We start from the raw sequence: 17,500 nt of genomic DNA on the forward strand, positions 1-17,500 counted from the left end.
ATAAGGGGGGCCCTTGGTGAGGGCCTGGGAGGGCAGGAACGTGTTTATTTCTTCCGATAATCAGCTGACATCAGCAGTGCTCCAGGTAAGATTTTGAGGTGGAGCATTTTACTCCACATTTTTTAACTTTTAGAGTAAATGTTATTTCAAGAGAGTAAAATGTATGCAACATCCAGCAGACGTGTGCAAAAACTGAAAATCATGACCATACGGCAGCTTTCAGCATTGTGACAGAATACACCTTTCAATATTTCTCTAAGGTCTGGCCATTTGACCTCTCTGCATATATTTAAAATGATGAAAACACAAAAACCTAGTCAATTACATAGTAAAGCAAACATGAATTGTATTGTGTGATTTGAGGTTCAATAGCAGAATTTTCTTTGGATGTTTAATGAAAGGCCTCATTTCCTGGAGCTATTACTACTTAGTGGTATGCCAATGTTTATGATACAACAGTGCAGATAGGCAAGGACTTTATTCTAAATTATATACCTAATCTCATGGTCAAATGGTTATTTATATAGCACTTTTGGCAAAGCGCTGTACATATAACATTCATCACAATTATCACCAAACCGAAGTTGGCACTCCTTTATCAACCTCGAAAGGATGAAAGGCTGAGTTGGCCTTGCAGGGATTCAAACCCGCAACCTACAGATCACAGCAACGAGCGCTCAACCGGCTAAGCTAGGTTATTGTTACCATCCTTCAGAGGTCGGTAAACTGAATAGCCACTGAGGTATAACAAACAGTTATAGGATTGTATTTGGAAGTAGGGTGAAACGCGCACTGCCTGAAGTTTACTGTTGTCAATCAGATTTATAAATCACAGATACAGTTCTGTTTCGGAGTAAATAATAGATTTAATAAGGGAATAAACAGCCCCTTATTAAATCCCTACTTCAAATCTAATCCTATAACTGTAACTGATCTGGGTTTTGTTAGGGGGATCCCAGTGGAAGTTTTAACGCAGCAGGCTGTATCTCTTTTTTCAATTGATTGGTTACATAGAACTCTAAAGGTGGTGAGATTAGCGCACTAGTGGTCTATAGACAAACCCCTAGCCTCTCTATCACCTAATAAACACAGTGCCTAGATGTTGGACGAACAATGTATGAAGCGTTACACAAAGTTAAATACCCATCTGGATTATAACAGGGACAGGTTTTGCTGAGTTTCAATTACAAATGTAACTTTCATTTGTTTGTTTTTAAACAGCGCTTGCACTTCCTGAAGTCAGGTTTGGATGTTTTAATGGTACTCTTGAAGATTTGAGAGACTATAACACCTATGATTGGTGTAATGACAATCACTCACCCTTGAGCAAAGACTCTGCTGCATCCGACCATTTATAGTAATGTACCCCATTGAATGCAAGGTTGAATGGATGTAAACTAGACCATGCATACTCATTGTACACACTGTTTTTATAATTAGAGTGTAAATAAAATTCTAAGTCTAAAAATGATCTGCCCCTGCATGATAATGCACACAGCACAGGAACTCTGAAAGATAGAATTGTGCAATACAGGTTTGCTTTCAGTGGGGGAAAAAAGCATTTGTTACAAATGTTGAATTCTCAATTGCAACTTAGTTTTCCATCTTATTAATTATACAATCCTAAAATGCTAGGAAAATAAATATGCATAGTGCTTCCATTTGCTCCATGACATCTTCACACAACAGAAGCTGAATGGAAAGATACCAATTCTTTTTATCACAGTGTGCAGTTGTTTATTTCGAATGGCTTCAAAGAAATACAATTCTGTTTGAGGCTTTTCTCCATGGCTTGCAATTACATCCATTTAGATAAAAATCAAAATATGCATTCTGGTTTCTGTCAAGTAAGCTGACCATTGCACTGCCCTGTGCTCTAAACTTGTGCATAAATGTACACAGGAAAATAATAAATCTGTCATTTACAAGATTTTCATGCGTAAAAAGGGCCAGTACAAACCTTATCTGGACACCTGGCCATCGGATAACTACAGATAACCGTGGCTATCTGTAGCACATTACTATTAAAACCACGGTTATGAGTAAAAAGTTCAAGAGAAAAAAAGTAAAGAAAAGAAATAAAATAAAAAGGAGGTTTACAGCTACAGTGAGGGAGGAGCTGGAAAAGTGGACACAGCGGAAGGCTGTGCTCAATGGCCAGGTCCTTGGCTAGTGGGCCCAAAAGACAAAGGGAACATGTGCAGTGGACATGGTCTAATGCTGTGGCCACTGCCTGTGGCCCAGTAGTGTTTTTAAAAATACAGTGGGCACGGCTGAAGGCCGTGCCCAAGGCCCTGGCTACTGGCCTCGAAAATCATTTATAGTGGCCACGTCCGAAGGCTGTGGCCACCTAAAGAAGCATGGGGGGGGGCGACATACAGTGGACACGGCCAGAGGTGCGGAAAACAAAGAAAAGATTGCATTACAAAACCCTTGTAATTTACTGAAAAAACTTTAACTGTAGTTTAATTAAGTTGACCAGATTTATCACAACAAAACCCTTGAAATTCAGCAGATGTGATGTGATGACCAGCTTAACTCTGCATTCCCATTTATGTCTCCCATAATTATATTTCCCCCATAATGCTATTTTGTATGTTCTTGTGAATCCCTTTGCTTATTTTATGTGTGTGCTTATGGACTTTACAAAGGGAACACACCGAGTTATGCCGGTCATCGCTTCCCACATCCGCTGAATTTCAAGAATTCTGTTGCGATAAATCTAGTGATAACTAAACTACAGATATATAGAGATATATACATAAAATATATAACCATGCAAAGAATACCTAGAGGGCTAAGAATTCCAACGTTCCAGTCATATGAAACTCCAGATCCTGAGATGCAAACAGAGTGGGAGACCATGAACAACTGCTCCTTTAAAAAGTGTGGAAATGTTAGTGAGATATGCGGGAAAAAAAAGACAGTGAAAAGATATTACATCCAATAAAAGAAATGTAAGACAGCATTTATATGGGAGAGCAAGGGAAAGGGGCATTGGCTTTAAAGACACAAATGGAAGAAAACATGAAAATGTATGAGAAAGAAATCATAAAATGTAAACAGAAAATTCATACGCGATAAAGAAGACTATGAATTGGGGAGGATCTACACGTTTGCCAAAAAATATGTATAAGCACGCAAAGTTAGTGTATCAACAAAACAGATCCCAGGAGCAACACCTCAACCAACTATTGAAGAATCATCCAGCTCCTCTGCAGCCACGTCAGAAAGTGATGAGGCATAGACTCCAATACGCCTCAATTCTGAGGAAATGAGATTGCTATACATAGAGGGCAAGCCGCCAATAAGAGAAATCATAAAAATGTAAACAGAAAATTCATACGCGGTAAATAAGACTATGAATAAATTGTGGAGAAACCGAGATAAAACACAAGGAAAATGAGGCAAGGAAGGAGTGAAAGACAAAACGTCACAAGGATGGCAAACTCGCTTTGGGAAAAAGAAAGGCAAACGTAACTAATGGGAGAACTGCAAATAATTAACTTATCTGATAGGATATGCAATACATCGGAAATGGTCATGCTTTCCAAAGGTTTAAGTTTCTGCCCAAAATCGTGTCTGAACTATGCACAAACCTGTATAGACCTTTACAAGTTCACTTCCAAGTTGAAATTGATTAAAATATTATGTCACCCATGAAGAAAGAAATGAGATGGAGAGAATTGAGAAACCATGTGACCTCTCCATCAAAGGACCTCGAAACATTGGAAGATGATGAACTGACCTAATACGATGTGGAAAACCTGTGGGACAAATCTGATCTCACCCACTGTAGCATTAATACTTGACTTGCGAAGGATCGTGGTTTCAAACCCGTGACACAGTACAATCCTACGGTACCCATTAGTACCTGGCTTGACATTTTCAATTATCTGGTTGTAGACCAAAGCGATTAGCAAAACAGGACCCACTGAAAAACAGGGAAAAGACAAAATCACAAACATCAAATTCTAAAAGAATGGAATATTGATTAACTACGTTGGATGTAGTCTCCCTGTATGCGAGCATATTGGACAAAGTAGGAATTCAGGCTACAAAATCATTGTCAAGCAAATCTGCAAGTTACAGATACTACTATAGACTGCTCATTGAAATGCTCTGCTTTTTCCTACAAACATGCGGCACAGTGATGGGCACCACATTTGTCCAGTCATATCTCAACTTGACGGTGGATCTGTGGGAACAAGAGATACTACATTGCAAGGATTTTAAAGAGCACACACAGAAGATAACGTGGAACCATTATATAGATCTCTTCATTATATGGAATGGAACCATACATCAATGGCTCAGTTTTGTCCAATCAAAATGTACATAAAATCAAATTTACAGAACATCACAACAAGAAACAGATAGTCTATCTGAAAGTGGAAATCTATGTTAAGAACAGCCATAGTCGGAGAACAATACACAACAAAAATCAACCAGCACGAATACAGTGATACACGTGAGTGGCTGTCACCCAACAAATATAATACACAGCATACTGAATGGTGAGATAAGAACTCACAGAAATCGCTGTACAGAATTTGAGTTTAAACAAGCAATTAAGGTCATTAGCATGGAGATTTCGTGAAAATGGTTATTCTGGCAAAATTATTGAGCGAGCTCATGAGAAGGCAAATGTTCAGAACAGGGAAGATCTTCTAAAACGGAAACAAGCTGCAGAAGGAGAACGGAATAAACAGATTCTTTACCACGTACAGCGTTAAAGCGTTAGGAATCAGGAAGATATTAGGCTCACATTGGAGGACCTTAGACAGTGCATTACATCTAGAATAACGGGCTCAAATTACATTTCGTAAGTCATTCTCAATCAAGTCCGAAATCATCGTATCATCCTTTTTCAGGAGAGACAATGAAAACCATAAGGAATTGGTTACTGGGCCCAATTGTAGGTGTTTCATAAATATAGCAAATGCAAAGCCTGCTGGTATCAATTTCAAACAATGCATAAACCCACAGACAAAAGATGGGACATAGATCAACAAACAGCTAACATCTGAAAAAACTTTCGCTATTTATGTATCACAGTGTGGATTTAACAAATGATACGTGGGCATTACCAAGCACATGGAAAACCTCAGCATTTGGCAACACATTCGAGCTATCGATAGGGATCCCACATATACTCTGGCGAAACACTTTCAAGAAGACCTTTCCTCCCTGCGTTACTGTGTAATTGAAAACCTTGAACAACATCGAGGGGGAGATGGTGAGAAAAAGATACGGCAGCCAGAATCCAGTTTAATTCTGGACCTAGACACAAGCATTCCCAGCGGGCATAACACGGATGAGGAGATGCACATTTTCTTGGACGAGTCATAATGACAGAACTACAAAAGACTGGCTTGTCCGTATCCTCTAAAAGTAATATGAATCAGAGGCACAATATATAAAAAGTATACAATGTATTTATATAGCACCGCATATGATATATATATATATATTACATTACTCACCGTAATCGTATTTCTGATGCTTGTATCTGCTTAGATTCACATGCTATGCATAGGCCAACATCTAGTGGAAGCCGCAGATTATTACAGTTGTTTTCGAAACTCGAAAAGGGACGTCGAATAGGGCTTGCCCGTAATACTATCCCTAGTGTGACGTCCCCTGTACCCATGGTCCCGCAGATTGTATTTTTCTAACATGAGGTAGCATGAGGTGAAGCGGGAGTACGGTTGTATATAAGCAGATATGATAGACAAGCTCATAAGCATCCATGCGCCTTCTCTCCGAGGGAAGGCAGGGTGGGTCGCATGTGAATCTAAGAAGGTACAAGCATCAACATTACGATTATGATGAGTAATGTATCCATTCTGAGACTTGTGGAATTAGCGAGCAGTGGAAGAAGGAGGTGGGATGTGAGAAGGCCCATGAGTGAATAAATGTCTTAGAACCACTTGTGTATCTGTCTTGGAATGGGTGTCAATGCAGTAGTGCGGAGTGAAAGTATGTATAGAGCTCCATGTAGCTGCCTTGCAAATACCGTCTAAAGTGACATTTGCAATGAAAGTCAGAGTGGCTCCAGTATCTCTTGTGGAGTGAGCCCTGGGGGTAAAAGGGCAGTGTCTTATCTGATAGGAAATAGCACAGTTGGATACATCTGTCTATCCACCTAGAGTTGGCATTCTTAGAGATGCGGTCACCTTCCCTGCTCGGCGATATGGAGACAAACCGTTGAACTGTTTTTCTTAGCGGTCTGGTCTTGTCTACTTAGTAGAGGACTGCTCTCCTCACATCTATTGTGTGGAGTTTCACCTCAGCTGAGCTTTTTTGGTTCCTGGAAGAAAGCCGGTAGCTCAATTGACTGGTTTACATGAAATTTGGAAATGTATTTAGGTGAGCACCTGGGGAGAGTATGTAAAACCAGCTTGTCTTTATGTACAACAAAGAAAGGATCCTGCACCGACAAAGCTTGAATTTCACGGACCCTTCTTATGGAAGCGATAGCCACTAAGAAGGCAGTTTTGTAAGTCAGGTGTTTGAGACTAGACTTGTGCATAGGCTCGAAAGGCGGTCCCATGAGCTTAGCGAGTACCACATTGAGGTCCCACCCTGGCGGCGGGTTAGAAATTGGAGGGTGGGGTCTCTTTACTTCTTCCATAAAAGCTGTCCCCTCATCAATCCCGGACAAGGAACTTCCCGAATATGTCAGCACCCTCTTTCAATCTCTACTGCCGGATTTAGATGAAACGCAACTCCTACTTGACCGCACCCACCGAATGCGCGCTCGGCGGGGATCTGACACAGACTCTCCCCCAGATGTCCTCACGAGAGTTCACTTCTTCACCACTAAGGAGGACATTGCTGCGATAGGCCGCTCAAAGGACAAGCTCTCCTTCCAGGGATCCCCACTTCAAATCTTCCAATATCTATCGCTCTAACCCTTCAAAAACGCTGAATGCTCCGTCCCCTCACCCTCTTTCTCCAAGACCAGCAGGTGCGTTACAGATGGCTGTTTCCTACAGCGCTACAATTTTCATATAAAGGCACTCCTCGCACCATCAGTCACCTCGAGGATGCGGCCTCCATTCTACGACCGGGCTCCCCAGAGGGCGCGGGGCCCTCTCTCCCGCCTCGGTCAGACCTGGCCCTGGAGCCCGATTCCCCCAAGCCGAAACGGACCCCCTGGTCACGATTGCAGAGATCCCGCAAACCCAGATGACGGCCCACGCTTCCCTTAAGGACCACGCGGCACCGAGACTAGCAGTATTCTCTTAAGCTTGCCGCGGACCCCATGCGGCCTACACCCTCCTCCAAGGTGGATGTCATCGTATTACCCTTGGAGAAACCTTCGACCAGGTCGCCCGTTGCCAGCCTGGGAGACCCGGGGGACCCACCGACAGTTATCAATCGGCCCCCCAGCCACAGTTAGGTCCTCCTGTTGGAGGCCGAAGTTGGAAGTTTGGAACTCCCGTTCGAGACTATTGTTGAAAACCATCAGCCACAGGAGCTCTAACTCTGCTGACACATCGCAGCTATGGCTAACCTAGACCCCTCACAATTCCCCCCAGCCCCCCACGGCAAATTACCTTAGACAGCCAGCCCCCACACCAGAAACTGAAACTCACCACTTTAAACGTTAGGAGCCTGAACCCCTCCCCCCGTACCCCACCCCCGAAGAGAAAATCCATCCTGCACAGGCTGCAATCCGACGGAACCTCAATCGCTTTCCTTCAGGAAACGCAACTAATTCCAGCTGACTTTTCCCACCTCTGAAGCAGGCTCTTCCCCACGCAATTCTTAGCATCCAACGGCACCAAAAAGGGTGGCACCGCTATCCTTCTTGCTGCGGGCTTGAACCCCCAGGTCCTCGACGTCCTGCGATGCCGAGAGGGTCGCTTTGTGGCCGTCAAATGCATCATTGTGGGCCAACTCTACACACTCGTCTCAGCATATGCTCTGAATGAGTTCCAAGAAGGATTTTACCAGGACCTGGAAGAGATCCTCCTCCCGTTCACTGAAGGACAACTTGTCATCGGGGGTGATTTCAACGGGGCCCCGGACCCCCTTAAAGACAGATCTCACCCCCCAACCTCCAGGGATCAGACGCTAGCCCTGGCCCTGCTCCACACGCTTGATGTCGTCGACACCTGGAGAGTGTTATACCCAGAGGAGGAGGAGGACTTCACTTTTTACTCATATGTACATCGCACTTTCTCCAGAATCGACTTGCTGTTGGCCTCACCCCGGATCCTGGCTTTCACGGATGACGTCACGATCGGCCCCCGGATCCTGTCGGACCATGCCCCGGTCTCGCTCTCCCTCAGAGTCCTCGACCCGGATCCCCCTCCACGTCGCCAATGGACCTTGTATGACCCTATCCTGGGGGACATGACGGTGAGAGATGCGATCGCCAGGACAATCAAAAACATCTTTACTGAGAACCGTAACGAAGACACGTCCCCCGGCAACACCTGGGACGCCATGAAGGTGGTGCTCAGAGGGGAACTGATCGCCCAAGGCGCCGCGTTTATCAAACAGAAGAAGGCGACCCGGGACGCCCTGGAGGCCGAGGTTTGTGCAGCCAAAGCGGTCCACAAGCGGAAGGGCTGGTCCCTGAAATCCTACAAAGCCTTGCAAATGGCGGGAAGAGGCTGGAGGCACTCCACGCCGACACCACTGCGAACCTGCTCGCTAGGACCAAACAATGGTACTATGTCCACAATAACAAAGCCAACAAGCTCCTGGTCAGCAAGCTAGCTAGGGAGAAGACTTGGAAATCCATCCTGGGGCTTCGCGACCCACAGGGGTCGGTTCACTATGCAGCCCAAGAGAAAATTTGGCTAACCACTGCCCATCAATCCGAGATTATGACAGCGGTCCCGAGGGACTTGGAAGCGCAGCGCGCATACATCCGTAAGGCGGCCCTTCCATGCTTGACCCCAGAGGTTAGCCAGGAGCTGGAAGCGCCTATCACGGAGGAGGAGGTGGAAGAGGCTATTAAGAGTTTGAAGCCTAGGCCCCCCGGCTCGGACGGCTTCACCACCCGGTTTTATAAACTCTTCCGTCCCCAATTGTTGGCTCCCTTGGCCGCCTCTTCAATTCATTTGCGACTACCTGAACGATCACTCCGTCCATGCAGGAATCCATCACTGTCCTTGCTTTAAAGCCCGGAAAGGACCCCCTTGAGAACAGCTCGTACAGACCGATTTCTCTGCTCAATTTGGACGCCAATATTTATTCAAAGATCTTGGCTAACCGCCTGGTTCCGGTCCTACCAAACATGATAGACCCGGACCAAACCGGCTTTATCAACTACCGGTCCACGAAAGGTAACATTCGCAGGGCTCTAAACCTCAGAGGTGACCACAAGAAATTCCCAGCAGCTGGCCTTACTTGCCCTGGACGCAACGAAGGCCTTCGATAAGGTAGACTGGCCATTTCTTACTCTTACCCTCGAAGCCTTTAGCTTTGGCCCGATCTTCAGGAAAATGGTCCTGGCAAATTATCAAGCTCCCAAAACCCGGCTCAGAGTTAACGGCCGCCTATCGGACCCTATCCTTCCTACCTGCGGAACAAGGCAGGGATGCCCCCTGCCCCCCCTGCTTTTCGCCCTGGTCATGGAACCGTTGGCCCAACGGGTGCGGACAAACCAACAGATTAGCGGCCCGAAGATAGGCGCCAACCAGCACAAGATCGCCCTCTACGCAGACGACGTCTTGCTAACCGTCACAAACATCCAATCCTCCCTAAGGGCAGCTCTGGTGGAGCTCCGTAGCTTCGACGAGGTAGCGGGATTTGCCATCAACTTCTCAAAATCAATAGCCCTCGGGGTGGGCCCGAGGCCGGACGAAAGGGTCTCCCTGGAGAAGCAAAGCCTGTTCCAATGGAGCACCCAAGCAATCCCATACCTGGGGGTCCGGATCCCGGCACAGCCAACGAAAGTCTGCCAGGCCAACTTCCCCCTGCTCTTCGAGGAATTGGAGAAGGACCTCACGCGCTGGCGGTCGCAGGAAATCTCCCTGCTGGGCCGTATAACGATTTGCAAAATGAACCTCCTTCCCCGCTTCCTATACGCCTGCGCTTCCCTTCCCGTCTCGATCCCCTCCCCCCCCCATCATGAAGCTTCAACGGAAAATGATTGATTTTATATGGAAGGGCAAGAAAGCGAGGATTCCCCGGAAAACGATGATGACCAGCGCTAGAATGGGAGGGCTGGGGGTCCCGGACCTCCGCAAGTACCATATAGCAGCGCAGCTGGCCCACCTCCAGGCATGGGGACTGGCCTCAGGTCGCCCGAAGTGAGTGGACATCGAACAATCTCGCCTACCCCTGCCTCTTCGCTTCCTCCCGTTCCTCCCCAACGCCTTGCGCCGGAGTTGGCCAGATGTGCTGATGGCCACGAAAAACTTGATAAAGGCATGGGAGTGGGCCCGCAGATACAGAGGGATCCCAAGCGACCTGAGTGCGCTCTCCCAAATCTTCCACAACCCGGCCTTCTCCCCAGGAGCTCATCCAGCGAACTTCAGGAACTGGGTCGCAGGAGGCCTTGAATCGCTGGGACAGCTCTTCGCAGGGGACTCCCCTCCCCCCCACTTAACTTCGAACAATGTAAATCCTCCTTTCAGCTAGCGGAGACGGACAGATTCTCCTATGCCCAACTAAGACACTGGTGCTCCAACCCCCAGACGCGGATGACAGCAGCTCGGCCTCTCACTCCCTTGGAACTCACAGCGGCTGACCTGCCTGCCCGAGGGAAGATTTCCACCCTCTACAAGCTACTGCTGGACGACCCCCTTCTCTCGAAACACTCCCTACATGTCCCTGTGGGAGACGGACCTGGGTCATGCTATAGAGGACCAATCCTGGGTGGATATCTGGACCAGGACGCGCACGGCATCCCGCTGCATCACCAACCGGGAATGCGCCCACAAACTGCTTTTGCGATGGTACTACCCACCTTTACGTCTTCACCACTTTCAACAAGCCCTGGACCCTCACTGCTGGCGCCTATGCGGCCACTTGGGATCCTACTTCCACATGTGGTGGACCTGCCCTAAGGTAAAGGAGTTTTGGACCCAATGCCTTGCCACTATAAAAGACATCACCCAAGTGACAATTCCGCTAACTCCCGAACAGGTCCTTCTTGGGATCCCGCACCCGGACGCTTACCCGAGAACGGGGAGGAGGGACACGCTGATCACTCAATTCTTGCTGGCTGCCAAAATCATGGTAGCCCGCACCTGGAAAACTGCGGAAGGCCCCCTCATGCACCTATGGTGGATCAAACTCTGGGACATCCTAATAGCTGAAAAGGTCACAGCAACTAAGGCTGGCAGACTATTGTTTCTTGGAAGTCTGGGCCCCGGTCCTAGACTATGACCAGAAATATCCGGCGCTCACTTTTAAGCCGCGCCTGATCGCGAAAGCTCTCCGTTCTATGGGGTCAGCTCGCCGCCTGGCGGAACGGAGTGAGGCCCAGGAACAATGCCTTCTGCAGGCGTAAGGGTTGGGGGTCAGGGGGCATTTCAAATGTCACATGTTGTCTGTAACAAATGTAAGTTTACCATGCTTGCTCCTGTGCGCCGTAAATATAGTAAAAAAAAAAAAAAGCTTTGATGACGGGTAATTTCCACCATGAGACATTGTGAGAGGTTGTGTAGACTGACAAAGCTGCCAGGTGGACCTTTAGGGAGTTAAATACTAACCCCGCATGCAGCAAATGGACCATATAAGTTAGAATGTGTGATGAAGTACATTCTATAGGGTTGATTTGTTTTGTCCGGAACCAAATTTCGAATCTTCTCCATTTGTCAAAGTAACCGTGCCTAGTGTTTGGTTTTCTTGATTCTTTCAAGATATCCATACATCTCTGTGGCAGGTTGAGATGCCCAAACTCTGACCTCAGGAGCCATGCCCGCCAAATTCATTGAGTGCGGGTGTGGGTGCAAGGTTATGTTAGCCCCTTGTGCTGGGTGAGTAGGTTGTACTGGCACGGGAGTTTGAGGGGATTGCACATTGCCAGTTTGCGCAGATGTGGATACCATGGTTGTCTCGCCCACATAATAGCAACTAGGATAAGCGTCATTGGTTCCTTGTGTATTTTGTTGACCACCTTCCTCAGAGGGGTTGGTGGAAAAGCATAGACAATATCCCTGACCAGTTCAATTATATATTAATATATATGAATAGAATTATAGGGCGTTCCCCTTGGAACCTGAATTGAATTATAGGGCGTTCCCCTTGGAGCCTGGCTGGGGGTACCTGGACGCAAAGTCTACGCATTGACTGTTTTCGCTTGTGGCGAAAAGGTCTATTGTGGGGAAACCCCACTGAGAGAAGATGTGTTTTACGACGTCTTCGTGTAGTCGCCATTCATGTTCCTCTGGAAGGGGATCCCTGCTCAGAAGGTCTGCTAGTGAGTGGAGTTCCCCTGGATGGAACATGTTGGGCTGACAGGTAAATCTTCCATTTGAGTGCCCATTTCCAAATTTGTCGGGCAAGCTTGGACAGATTTAGAGAACAAGTGCCCCCCCCATTTTTTATGTAAAACATAGCTGTTGTGCTGTCTGTAAGGATCTACACTGACTGGTTCGATAAGAGGGGTTTGAATGCCCGAAGCTCCAGCAGATTGACGTGTTTCTGAGCAACCTTGCGAGACCACAGACCCTGAGCTGTGTGGTGGAGGTAGTGAGCTCCCCACCCTGTAAAGGCGGTGTCTGTTGTGAGGACAGCCTGAACCTCTGGGTCATAGAAGGTTTTTCCTCTCGTTAGATTCTCTTGTCCACTAGCGAAGATTCTGTACTAGTGTTGGCGAAACACCCACTAGATTGTCCCACTTGCTTGAGACCACTGTTTCGCCAACCACTCCTGCATGAGTCGCATGCGCAGGTGCGCGTGGCGAACCAGGTAAATGCAAGACACCATCATGCCTAGCAAATGCATAGCTTTGCGCACCCTTATTTGGCAACCGGCTTGGTATTGAGGAATTTGCAGCAACACATTTCTAATTCTTTCCTCTGACGGAAAGGCCAACCCCTCTTGAGTATTTAGGACAGCTACTAGGAACTATTTGGAGGTGTTTGGCACGAGGCTTGACTTTTTCTCGTTGATTCCCAATTGAAAGAGGAGATTGATGGTTCTTTGGATGTTTTGTCTGCAAATTAGGGGGGCGGGGGGAAGACTACCCTGTAATGAGCCAGTCGTCCAGGTAAGGGTACACTGGGATTGCCTCCCTGCGCAAGTGCGCTGCCACCATCGCCAGTACCTTGGTGAATACCATTGGAGCCGGGGCTATTCCGAAGGGCAGCACCTTGAATTGGTAGTGCTGGTTCGCCATCTTGAAACGCAAGAATCTTCTGTGCGCTGGGAACATCGAAATATGAAAATAGGCATCTTTCATATCCAGTGTTGCCATGTAATCCCCCCCTTTTTTAGTAGGGGGGTGATTACGTCTTTTAGCGTAGTCATGCAGAACTTTTGTGGCTTGACATACTTGTTTGCAGGGCGTAAATCTAATACTGGGCGCATTGTGAGATCTTTCTTTGGCACAAGGAAGTAGGTTGAATAAATACCCCTGTTTACCTGATGCGCCGGGACAACCTCTATGGTGTCTTGATAGCGGAGTTGCGATCTCTTGGAGGAGGATTTTCTGATGTTCCTGCGAGTGTACTTTGTCGTGTAGGGTGTTTGTGGGGGCGCTGTAGTAACTCGATGCAGTACCCTCCGGACACTGGACAGCACCCATCTGTCCGAGGTGATCCACTCCCATGCGTGGGTGAAGTTGGTAATGCGCCCCCCTACTAGGGATGCATGGGTAGGGACCTGGAGCGGAGCGTCACTGTTTGGTAGGTGGCGTAGCACCTCTAGTGGGGCTGCCTCTTCCCCGCCCACGACCTCTGCGCTGCCCTGGGAAGATTGTGACTGGTAATTCCCACATGATGGGCCCTGGTTTTGGCTACAGTTTGACCCTCTTTGGGAATTCTGGCCTCGAAAGCGGCGAAAATTACCATTTCCACTCTGTCCAGAGGGTTTGTTGGTGAGTTGACCAAGTGATTTTAATGTGTCGTACTCATATTTCGCCGTTTTGAGTGCATCTTCGACAGCTTTGCCGAATAATACATTAGGTTGAACCGGCATGTCTATCAGTGTAACGCTCACCTGATTCCCATAGAGGCGCCGGTCTTGACTGGGCGTATACCGTATCTTCAAAGGTGATGTGTAACACACGGCTGGCTCTTTGGGCTGGACCTCTGTGCACTGTATGTCTGGCTCGAAGGGTAAGATGTCTGCAGATAGAAAATATGGGATTAATGAACTGGGTTATTGAATGTCTCTCTCTTCTTCCCTTTCTCTTCTCCTGTAGAACCCCAAAGGTTAACGCTCTCACCTTAGGTAAGTGAACGCCGTGCTCTCCATCTGCCTCGAGGCAGGGTGCTGTAACCAGTTTCTTCACTGGATAAGGGGAGCAGGCCTCTTGACTTCAGAGGACTGCTGTCCGTCGTTTACTGCACGAACGGTAAGTTTCGAGTAATTCTAATGTCTTTAAAGTCTTTAGTAATGATGTCTCTTGTTTTGCAGGGTTCCGGCGATGGCGGATGGCGGGCTGAAGTGAGTTGAAGATGGAGCCCGTGTGATGAATAGAAGCGCCTGGAAGCACGTAAGTAAGCGCTTGTTGCCTGCTTCACGATGCGCTCTGTCTTTTTATTTTGCAGGTACAAGTTCGGGGCGGCTGCAGGGTGCCGGAATACCCACTGGGTTAGATGTGGAAAGGAGTAATGGCACGTGAGTATTAAAGTTCCCCAATGTCTTTAAACGCACCTTGTTTTGTCTTTCAGATGCGGGATGCAGTGCCGAAGGCCTCCGGAGCGTGCGAAGAGTTGGTAAGCTTTTGTCTTTCAGATGCCGGAATGCAGCGCGAGGCGTTGGTGACAGCCGATGGACCAGGTAAGTGAAGAGCTGTCACTGAAGACCGTAATGCTAACCTGTTCTTTCTTGTCTTTATAGGTGTTGCTGAAGACTGGATTCAGGATGGTAAGCCTTTTTCCTTAGGCCCAGGATCAGATGCAGAAGACACGATGAGCGTTCTGCTGCTGAGGATGCAGAATAACGCAAAGCAAGATTCATCCATCGGGTGTGGTTTAAATAGCTTCCTGTAGTGCTTAGGTGTCTCCTTCCACAGCCACGCCTAGGTAAGAAAAGAGTTCCTGCGTTCCAGAAGAGTTCCAGTTTTCTATATCTAGGGAGTGGCTCCTGCCCCACCCAATAGGAAAAGTAGTTCCAAACAGAAGAGGATCAGAGACTCAACTGGCAGGCAAGTAAGCAGCATGGTCTGCTGCAGGTAAGTCCACCCAAGCATTATGAGCCCGGCGCTTCCAGCGCTGGGACTGGGCATATTTATGAGCCTGGTGCCACTGGCGCCAGGACTGGGTCCAAAAGGTCCCAATTGGGACTGGTTGGCACTCGGAACCTGGGTTATGGATCTGCTTCCAAGGGAGTTGGGAAAACCCTGACCTTTTGGAAGCAGAGATCATGACAATCAGGGTCGCCAGAGTTTCTAGTTTGAATCCTGACCGTCTTAACCATGCATGCCTCTTAATGATCGTGCCCTCAGCGATTATTCTACCGGCATTATCAACCACATCGAAGTTGGTCTTCAGTAGACAGTCCGACACTGCCGTCCCCTCAGCTGCTACTTGCAAGTAAACTGGGACTTTAAGGGTTCAGGTGCGGAGTAAAGCAATGCAGATACTTCCTCCCACTTGCGTCAATTATAGCTTGCTAAGACGGTGGCACTGTTGGCTATCCTAGCCTGATAAGCCGCAGATGAAGCGACTTTCCTCCCTAGACCATAGATCTTTTTGCTTTATCTGGAGGAGCCTTCCAAGGAAGCAAGTGGGGTTCCCCCCCTCTTTCTAGTGGTGGCAACGACTAGGGAATCTGGCTTTAGTTGTCCCCAGATATATAAAGGGTCAGAGGGAGGAGCGTGAAATAACTTTTCAACACGTGGATTTACTGCACGTGTGAGGTTAGGAGTTTGCAAGGAAGGTAGAATTCTGCGCTGGACTGATTTTAGTAAAGGGATGGACTGCGTTACTGCCCTTTTGTCTCCCAGGATTTGTTCTGCGAAATCCCTGTCCTCCTGAAATTCCTGTGCGTCTATCTGGAAGTGTTCAGCAGCCTTAGCCAACACCTAATTAAGAGAGGCTGGTTATCGACTGGCGAATCATTAACAGGAGGGTCTTTAGGAATTGGGGAGTCTTAAGTGTAAGTTTCACCCTCACCTTCAGCCTCCTGGTCCTTATCATCCCCTTCGTAGTAAGGGTCTGCAGCCAGTTCTTCCTCGAATTGAGGGTCCGGTTCTTCATGGTAAGAACTTGGGTCAAAAGGCTCCACTATAAAGGGGTCTATTACTAAGTCCTGAAAAGGAGTATCAGATAAAGCCCTCTTAGGAGGGTGTTGAGGAGACACAGGAGTGGCCCTGGAACCAGAAAGAGCTGAGGTGGGAGGGGTGTTATTATAACTCTGAAAATAGTTGGGATCTCTTTCATAAAAATGTGCCATAAAGGTCATCCTTTCCATTACCCTGTCTATGTCCTGAGAGCTCCATTCTTTGGAGCTTGGTATAATCACAGACTGAGTGTTAAGGCCCATGTCCTCATCTGTGGGAGGTATAACTTTGGTCTTGGGGGCTGACTGATGTTCTTTTGATTTTGTAGCAGCCTTGACTTCCCTATGCTTCTCTTTAGAAATGTGGGTATCTTTAGATGATTTTTTGAGGTGTTTACCCCCTTCCCCATGGCTAGAAGTGGTTTTACTAGACTTTTTGGGGCCTTCTGCTTGGTCCGACGCATTGCGTCAACTTTAGGTGGTGTGATTCGACGAGGAGCATCAAATTTTGGGTGTAGGGTTAGACGCGGAGAGTCTAGTTTCAGTAGTGGGTTGAGACACTGTCATCATCGGACGACCGGGTGTGGGTAGCAGTTTGATGGACAACAGCTTTTCCGTCCGAGGACTGGTGGGCCTCGTCATGCGGCAACTGCGATCAGGACTGCCCAGAGGACAAGGACTCTGTGGACTGATCTCTAGGTGCCGACTGTTGCCGATCACTCGACATAGGTGTCGAGTCTCAGCTGGGGCTTGGTGGTGGATGTTCGTGTTGCGCGTTTCCGCCCGTTGTGGTCCCGACAACATGGCCGCCGGCCAGTCCTACGGGGTCGGGGTTCTGCACCTGGGTAGCTCAAGCCGCCCTGTTGCCCTTGCCGTCCGATTCGGCGGCGCTGCCGCCATCGTTGAAAGCGCTCACTACATCCATGGCCTCAAGCTGCCTGCCGTAATGGGTCCAGTGCTTCATGGAGCAGTCCTTTAGGGTTTACATGCCTTACAAGATGCCTCAAGGTGGTCCTGAGAGAGACACAAACTGCAAACAGTACGTTTATCTACCCTGGGAAACTTCTTGTTACACTTGGGAAAGAATTTAAACTGAGTACTCTCCATAAGGTCAAAATATGGCTGGGGTCCGTCG

General features: G+C 47.7%; 1 protein-coding gene across 5 annotated transcripts in view; it reads right to left on the reverse strand.

The window, feature by feature from the left end:
* The window catches only part of ELF2 (E74 like ETS transcription factor 2), a 1,226,980-nt gene that overhangs the window by 897,815 nt on the left and 311,665 nt on the right, over positions 1 to 17,500 (reverse strand). The gene's annotated exons all lie outside the window — the stretch shown is intronic.

The sequence above is a fragment of the Ambystoma mexicanum genome, chromosome 6q (assembly GCF_040938575.1).
Source record: "Ambystoma mexicanum isolate Mex_15411 chromosome 6q, UKY_AmexF1_1, whole genome shotgun sequence".
Taxonomy (NCBI): Eukaryota; Metazoa; Chordata; class Amphibia; order Caudata; family Ambystomatidae; genus Ambystoma; species Ambystoma mexicanum.